Here is a 9,468-nt window from a genome sequence, read left to right as displayed (position 1 = left end):
ACCCAGTCTGAACTACGGTATGACTTGATCCTCTTCACCGAGGTACGTAAGCAGCTTAGAGTTTCATTCTAAGTTCAGTCGCATAAGTTCAAAAGATACATATTGCCCCGATTTGTCCGAGTGAAGTATGGAGGAATGTAAAATCAAGCTGAAACGCCATCCTCTTGTTGAATTTTGATCTCATTTGATTTAAAGGGGGCAACCCTCCATGGTAAAGTGATATCTTCAATGGGCCGATTTTAGGAGGATGTCAAGTATTTGCATTGAAGTCCAGGGATTCTCTGTGTCTTGAGGTTTGCCAAACCTTCAAGTTTGTTGGTCTCCAAGTCCGCCCTCTACCTTAAAAAGGGGGGGGGGGGAAGAGAAGAGAGGCGTCAAAAGGAAACACAAGTATAAGGAAAAGATTGCTTGGCACAATGTTTCAAATTCAGTGAGACTTGAACCCAAGATATTTGTGAGAATATAGCTCTTAAGTTTTGATTGATGGCAAGTAAGACATGTTCCGATCTCGACGCTTCCATACCAAGATACAAAAGTTTTGGTGAAGTCGCGCAATCTGAAATCGTCAATGTGTCAGAATTTTACGTTGACTTTGGAATATTATCTGAAACTATACTTAAGGCATTAATTTTTGAATTTTGGATATCATTTAAATTTCGAAGCTGGGTTTCCGAAAAATCAAACGGTTCGTAATTTCGACGTTTCTACACCAAGATATGAATTTTTTTGGTGAGACTGCGCAAATCTGGAATTGATAGCATGGTGCAATATAAAGTTGGTTTCAAAATATTATCTGGGATGATTCTGAAGTTGCTTGATTGAGAATTTTGGATATGTTCGAGGTCTTGAAGTCTAGTTTTCAATAAATCAAACGGTTTGTAATTTTGACGTTCCTACACCAAGATATGAATTTTTTGGTGAGACTGCGCAAATCTGGAATTGATAGCCTGGTGCAATATAAAGTTGGTTTCAAAATATTATCTGGGATGATTCTGAAGTTGTTTGATTGAGAATTTTAAATATGTTCTAGATCTTGAAGTCTAGTTTTCAATAAATCAAACGGTTCATTATTTCAACGTTCCTACACCAAGATGAATTTTTTGGTGAGACTGCGCAAATCTGGAATTGACAGCACGGTGCAATACAAAGTTGGTTTCAAAATATTGTCTCAAAGAAAGCCAAATTTTGTTACGTAAACGTCAATGCATAATGCTAAGCAAGCAACTATTGGTACTGATCAAAAAAAAAGAAAAGAAGGAGAAACATCAATAAAAAACGTGCAATGTAAAGTAAAACACGTGGAGTTTTCAGTTTCAAGGATACTCGCTAGTTACCTAAATGCAAGAAAAAAAAAACAAGAGGCAAATAAAATACTCTATATAGGCTAATCTAAACACAACTTGTAATTGACTAAGTCCTTAAGGGTGGCCTCTAAGTGCTGTTTCTTCATCTCCACATCGGCCAAGTCATCAACAGTTGTCAAGGAAACATCAGAACATCTACGATACTCCTCTTCAGCAAATGAGACTTTAGATTCAATCTCTTCAACCTCTTTCTTGGCAATAACTCGAAGAGCTCTTAACTGTTTCACCTTCTCCTTGGCCTCTTTGAGAGACTGACTGGTGGCAGACAATTTCTCGACCTTCTCCCCTTTCTCAATCAAGACAAGATCAAGATGTTCTTTGGCGTTTAAAAATGACTCAGACTTTTCAACATCCACAACCTTGTCAAAAAGAGTTAATCGTGCCTGGTCATATGAAGTGGCAATCTCGAACAAAGACATCAATAGGTCTTTTAGAGGGGAAATATCCACACCCTTTCCGTCCATCTCCTCGAGAATCACTTGGATCGCGAATTGAAGAGAAGAAACATTGTCTGTGGTAGCGTCCTCAAGTTTGGCCTGAATTTTAGCCCAGGCATTCAAAATGTAATCCTTGCAAAGAGTCAAGACAACCTTTCTTCCATCAAAGATAGACATTGTTGGTGCTGATTGTTAATGAAAATTAGGCCCCTATTTTTCTCCAAGACTAGGAATGGAAGTCGCCTTGAGGTCTGACTTAGGTATTCGAAGTGATTTCCTCGAATCTAGCTCCGCCACAGATTCGCTACTATCTTGTGGCTTGCTCTAGTGTGACGCCATTGAGATATGAACACCATTTGGCTGCATAGAAAAGAATATACGATTAGTGAAATTACTCGGATATTATAAGATAATATGAAAGTTTTAATCGTTACCTCTTTGATAGCCGTCAAAGTCCTTGAAGCACTGTCGATGCTATCAGTAATCTCGACTACACCCAAATTAACATCTCCTTATTTGTTTGAATATGGCTTCACCCGCTTGAAGTTTCGATCTCCATGACTACTATCACTCTCGTTTTGGGGTGGGCGTTTGTTGGAGGTAGGGACAACGGTGCCTAAGGGAGAGGAACCCTCATGGACTTGGTGAGCCTGAGAAGGTCTCTTCTTTTTACAAACTTCTTTATATGGAGGTCCCTTGACGTCTCGTGGTGCAACCACTTTGGATTTCAAAGTAGGAGGTTTGTCCTCCTTGTTATGCTCTTGAGGCGTGGTCTCTAAAGGCGCAACAATTATTGGCCCAGCAAAAGTCACCAAAGATTCTAAATGATCTTCAAGAAAGTTCCCATGTACTCTTGTCCACCAGAATCTGTACTCGGACAAAAATAGCTTTTTTGCCGTAGATATAACCGGGGGAAAGGTCGCCCTCGCGTGGGTGGAATTATGTGACACACAAATTCGCCAAAGTCTGAGTCCTTCTTCTAATGAGGCACTACGAAGGTCATTTCCAAAATACCAGGATTGGTCTGATAAAATCCAAATTGACGACTGAATCTATGAGGACTATATGGTTCAAGAATGAAAGAGTTACCACATGTCACGACCCAAAATCCCTTCGAAGGAGTCGTGATGGCACCTAGTCTCTAAACTAGGTAAGCCTAACATTTACTGAAATAACATTAACATTTACTGACTTCAAATTAAATAACTATCAATAAATCACAATTCTCAAAACCGGTGGTACAAGTCATAAGCCTTTCTAAGAGTAGTTATACAAAATAAATACAACACTGTTCCAGAACGAAAAGGAATCAATGGAACGTAAATACAAACGAAGGTAACTCCGAGGCCTGCGAACGCAACAACAGGTTACCGTGAGTCTCCACCGCGACAACCCGTACAGCTAATATCGATCAATACCTGGATCTGTACACAAAAATGTACAGAAGTGTAGTATGAGCACACCACGGCGGTGCCTAGTAAGTATCAAGACTAACCTCGGTGGGGTAGTAACGAGGAACAGTCAAGACACGTACTGGTCAAATGAAATGAACAAGATATGATAGTAAAATATCGAGATAAAGATAACGAGATAATATCAACATCGGAAAGAAATCAAAATACAAACAGTAGGAACAATAAAGGGAGAACACGGGTAGTAACGAACGATACCCAAGTAAATCAGAAAACCAAGTAAATCAGATAACCAAGTAAATCAAATAACCAAGTAAGTCAGATAACCAAGTAAATCAGATAACCAAGTAAGTCAGATAACCAAGTAAGTCAGATAACCAAGTAAATCAGATAACCAAGTAAATCAACACTGACATAACAGGAACAGAGACAAGTAAGAATGTATTCAAATAAAGAAGTCAATACCAACTCAATCAATCACATCATGTTTAATACACAATCCCGACCATCTCAATCCTCGGTTTCTCATATCATAATTCCAACTTCCGAACCTTCAGCACACATGGATCCTTGTGCCCCCACATTTTCCATCTCACTTTTAACAGCAAAATCCACATGCTATACTATACATAATGTCCGTACAAATGCACTCAAGATGTTCAAGACAATTTCTAAACTAATTAGGAAAGTCAGCGAGAAAAGATGAGGTTGTTTCTTTTGAAATCATTTGAGTAAAGAAAGCACCCCTTTCAATTAAAATACAACATCGACTGAATTATTACCTTTAACATGAGAGTTAATAACTTAAAACTTAGTAGAGATTCCTTTTTAAGTAAAATACGACCTCAGACGGTTTAAGGGAAAATAATTGAGAAACTAATTGAATTAAAGATGTAACAATTTTTGAAGTTTGAAGTATTGGAATGTATATATATAAATACGGCGAAGTATTGAAAACGTTGTAGGTTCCAACACAAAGGATCACAACAATAAAGGAAATTAAACAGTTAAACCACTTGAATTGATAACAACAAATAAACACAGCAACAGAAAGTGCACGGCATCACCCTTCGTGTTTTTACTCTCGTTCTCACCATAAGAATCAATATTCACTTTCATTCTTTCTTGTTGCGGCGTGCAACCCGATCCCAAATCATATAATACCGTTGCGGCGTGCAACCCGATCCCATTTCACACAATACCGTTACAGGCGTGCAACCCGCTCCCATTTCATATAGTACCGTTGCAGGCGTGCAACCCGCTCCCATTTCATATAGTACCGTTGCAGGCGTGCAACCCGCTCCCATTTTATATAGTACCGTTGCAGGCGTGAAACTCGCTCTCATTTCATATAGTACCGTTACAGGCGTGCAACCCGCTCCCATTTCATATAGTACCGTTGCAGGCGTGCAACCCGATCCCATTTCATATAGTACCGTTGAAGGCGTGCAGCCCACTCTCATTTGATATAGTACCGTTGCAGGCGTGCAACCCGATCCCATTTCATATATCCACACCAATCATAAAAGAATCCCGGCAAGGGAACAAGAGTATAATAACAATACCCTAGCAAGGAAAATAATATCATAAGCAATAACATCCCGGCAAGGGAACAATAGTATAATAACAATATCCCGGAAAGGGCAACAATATCATAAGCAATAATATCCCGGCAAGGGAATCAACAAGTACATAATAAGGGTCACGGAAAAACCAAGAAGCACGATAACCTCAACAAAACAACAAGACATAATAAGCACATGATAACTACATCGGTAACCAAAACAATTGGACATGTAACATATTTGCACGAAGTCATAGAAGAACTCACAATCAAGAACTATCCAAAACAATAAGGGAGGCAATCACTTCAATTAAGGCAATTAAGGGTCACTGTAACACGTAGGAATTAGAGGAAAGTTAACAAAATCATATGAAGCATATAGAGGCAATTCAAGCAATTATTAAACCCAATCAAAAAAGGATACTTTCCACATAATGGACATAAGGACCTAAGAACCCTAGAGGCAAATTTCCCACAAATAAATCCGAGCACACACTCATCACCTCGCGTACACGGACTACAATTAGCATAGAAGACTCAAATCCTAAGGGGAAGTCCCCCGATACTATTTGTTCATTCAAATCATCATTTTACATTTTTGAAAGATTTCACAATTTTCCCCAAATTTTCTTTTAGATTCTCATGAATTTGATGTTAAATCTAAGATATAATCAAAAAATATAGTTGGAAATTGATTACAGACACTTACCCAATGATTTGGAGAAGTTTGGGTCTTTGGAAATTCGCCCATGGAGGTTTAGGGTTTGAGAAAATTGAAAAATGGGTAAAAATCTCGTCAAAAACCTCACTTAACAGGCCTCAGATGTCGCATTTGCTGCGAACCCTTGCAAATTTCGAACAAAGCAGGGGTGGTAGAAGTTGCATTTGCGACAAAAAGTTCGCATTTGCGAATTGGGCATCGCAAATGCGATGAAAATGTTCGCATTTGCGAAAACACCAGAAACCAACAATTTTTCCCGACACGAAAATGAGCATAACTTCCTCATACGATGTCCAAATTCGATGATTCTTTTTCCTATGGCTCCATAATTTCGATACGGATCTAATGGTTCAAACAAAACTGAATTTGGATCTCATTTGCTCAATGTGGTATTATTTTTGCTTGAAGAAACGACGATGAAGCATCCAAAAACAAGAATAACATAGCCTAAACCTATCCGAGACTCACCCAAGCCCTCGGGACTCCAAACCAAACATGCACGGAAGTCTAAAAACATCATACGGACTTGATAGTGCAATAAAATCATCAAAATAACATCAAAAATTATGAATTTAACCTCAAAACTCATAATTTTCTAACTTTTCAACCAGACGTCCAAATCACGTCAAATCAATTCCGATTCTCACCAAATTTCACAGATAGGACTTAAATATCATAACAAACTTGTACCAGGCTCCGGAACCAAAATACGGGCCCGATACCAACGAGTTCAAACATTAATTCATTTCTTTATTTCCTTTAAAAACCAGCACAACAATTTTCTTCAAAAATTGTTTTCTAAGCCTAGGGACCTCGAAATTTAATTTCGGGCATACACCCAAGTCCCATATTTTACTGCGGACCTCCCAGGATCGTCGGAACATAGATCCGGGTCCATTTACCAAAAATATTGATCAAAGTCAACTAAAAACTAAATTTTAACTCTAGAAATTACTATATTTTTCATATTTTCACATAAAAGCTTTTCGGTTTCACGCCCGAACTGAGCACGCAAGTCGATACACGTAATATGAAGCTAATCGTGACCTCAAACTACCGAACCGGACGCAATTGCTCAAAACGACCAGTTGGGTCATTATACCACACCTCAAAGGAAGATAGTTAAAATGGATACTCATAAAATAATTGACTTTCGGTTCCGATGCTTTATCATTATCCTAAAAATAGTAAGGTTCGGACTCCTCCGGCATAGTAGAAGTCCAAGACGCATTATCCGCTTGATGGATGCGTTTTCTTGCATTTGTATCATCCAAATACCTTGCAGCGCCTTCCCCAGAATACGCCACCATCAATGGAACATATGGTCCTTTTGGAAGCCCATAGTGTGTCCTGAAGTAGTGAGCAAACCAACCGGATACTTAATGAATGGGAAAGGATATTTTGATATGCTTGAGCTGCGAGGACTTAGAGATCTTGTTCAAACCGTGGTAGATGCTCGCTAGAACTGGGATCGCGAGGCTGAATTTCCATCCATATGCCATCATGCTCGCTGTTTTAAAGGTCTCGGGTCGAATGAAATCACCATCTGGAGAGGGAAATACAAATGCACATAACCAATAAGATAAGAATGCCGCCAGATATGTACCTTCTCTCTTTTCATGTCGAACCCCAAGGTTAGAAAACATCGTGTTATCCGCGCTAGACCATGCAACTACTTCTGGTATAGCTCCAGTGGGATCTTCAAACGGGTAGTGTTTTTCTCCTTCCTTGCTGGAGCAGGTTTATATCTCAAGTCTCTCTTGCACCAAAATTCGATCCACTTGCTAAATGAGACCTTTGGATCATGAATCTCCCCTTCTTGAAGATGGTTAAAGGCGGTAAACAGGTATCCACAAGCTCGAGGAGTAAATCTTTCATTCTTCTCATTAACACCCGTGAGTTCGATAGTTTCAGGCACAACTTCTTCGTAGGGAGAACCTCCAATAGGTAAACCGCCAATGGTATGTAAATCCCAAAGAGATATTGATAGTTCTCCGGCTGATGTAAGTAAGGTATTTGTTGTAGGACACCAAGCTTCAAGAAACGTTCGCAAGATGTTGGAATTTCGATCATATGTAAATAAAGAAGCATAGACGACATCATAAATTCTTGCTGTCTCCAAAGCCCGTTGACTTCTACCAAGTATGTCCTCAGCCCATTCCCAATATCCCGAGATATGATGATATTCACCGTCAATTCTCAAAGTATCTCCCCAACGTATCTCCCTTTGAATTATACGCCGTCCTAGGCAAGGAAGGGTACTCGCGATATTTAGTTTTTGCTGGTAAGGAGTCAGAAGGGACCACATTTTGGTTGGCTTTTGGTTGTGCTCTGAAGTCCAATCTACCATATGGAGGGAATTCTGCAGAGGTGGCCAAAGATCTGCATATCGACCAACTAGTGGAGGATAAGTCAACAGCTTGGTTATAGCCCCTCCGTTCTTGGCGTCGATTATGAGATACTTGCGCTTGGAGGATGGAGATGTGTAGTCTCTGAAGTGAACCATCATTTTAAAACTGCGTAAGAAAAAAGGGGAGATTAGTAAATATTAAGCAAACAACAATTGACAAAAGGAGAAGATTCTAGTCCTTTGTGCTTTAGGCAAGTTTCTATATGCGATTAAGATTTTTCTTTCTCCTATATGTCGTCGTGGGGTTTAATCTTCTATATGTTGGTATGGATTTATCCGTCTATATGTTGATGTGGATTCATCCGTCTATATGGTGATATGGATTTATCCGTTTATATGTTGGTATGGATTTGTCCGTCTATATAGCAATGAGGATTTGTCCGTCTATATGGCGATGAGGATTTGTCCGTCTATATGGCGATGAGGATTTATCCGTCTATATGTTGGTATGGATTTGTCCGTCTATATGCTGATGAGGATTTGTCCGTCTATATGCTGATGAGGATTTGTCCGTCTATATGGTGATGTGGATTTATCCGTCTATATGATGATGTGGATTTGTCCGTCTATATGTCGATGTGATGTGTCTGTCTATATGTTGATGTGGATTTGTCCGTCTATATATTGAGGGGGATTTGTCCATCTATATGTTGATGTGGATTTGTTCATCTATATTTAGGTGGATGTGTCCATCTATATGTTGATGTTGATGTGTCCGTCTATATGGTGATGGAGATTTGTCCGTCTATAAGTTGTTATGGATTTATCCGTCTATAAGTTGTTGCAAATTGATCTGTCTATAAGTTGTTACAAGAACCGTCCGTCTATAAATTGCTATGGATTTAACCGTCTATAAGTTGTTGTGAATTTATCCTTCGATGGGATGTTATGTAGTTGCTCGTCAACTTAGAACTCGACGACTTTTCTTCATGGGTCTAAAAAATAAAGGGAAAAATTAGACAACAAAGAAGAAATCACAAAAAAAGAAGAAGAAATTATCTTCGCATTAATGCTCTGAGTCCACAAAGCTAGACTCAATATGGCTTGCAAATACTAGGAATTGATGCTCAATAAATACGAGCATGGGGTTTATATAGAGTTGGCAAAGCGGCTGACGAAAACATATTTTCGATGTGGGATTGTTGCCACAATTGTTCTCCTATACAGACTCGGTTGGCTAAGGGCGACACGACAGAAGTCTCCTATTTCAATTTGAGTTTAATGGTAGAAATTTGTCCCAAACAATATCTGATTCGGCGGACTTGAATCCCTTGGATAAAGCCGATGATGTTGCTGCATATATTAAATGAAAGATGGTTGTAATTTGAATTACGTAATCCACGCAACGTCACGTATTAACTGAATTGGAATTGTTTGAAGTGTACCTGGAAGAGCTAACATATTTTGGAGTCTTTTAAAACTGGAAAATCATGACACTGAGATTTACAATTCAATAGCTTTTATATTTTGCGTGATTAGTCACAGAGCAATGAATTTGAAATTTAAAGTTCAATGACTTTAACATTTCATGTGATCAAATGTACAAACACAAATACTTCA

The sequence above is a fragment of the Nicotiana attenuata genome, chromosome 10 (genome assembly GCF_001879085.1).
Source record: "Nicotiana attenuata strain UT chromosome 10, NIATTr2, whole genome shotgun sequence".
NCBI classification, from domain to species: Eukaryota; Viridiplantae; Streptophyta; class Magnoliopsida; order Solanales; family Solanaceae; genus Nicotiana; species Nicotiana attenuata.
The sequence above is the reverse complement of the archived record's forward strand: the minus strand, read 5'-3'. Positions refer to the sequence as shown.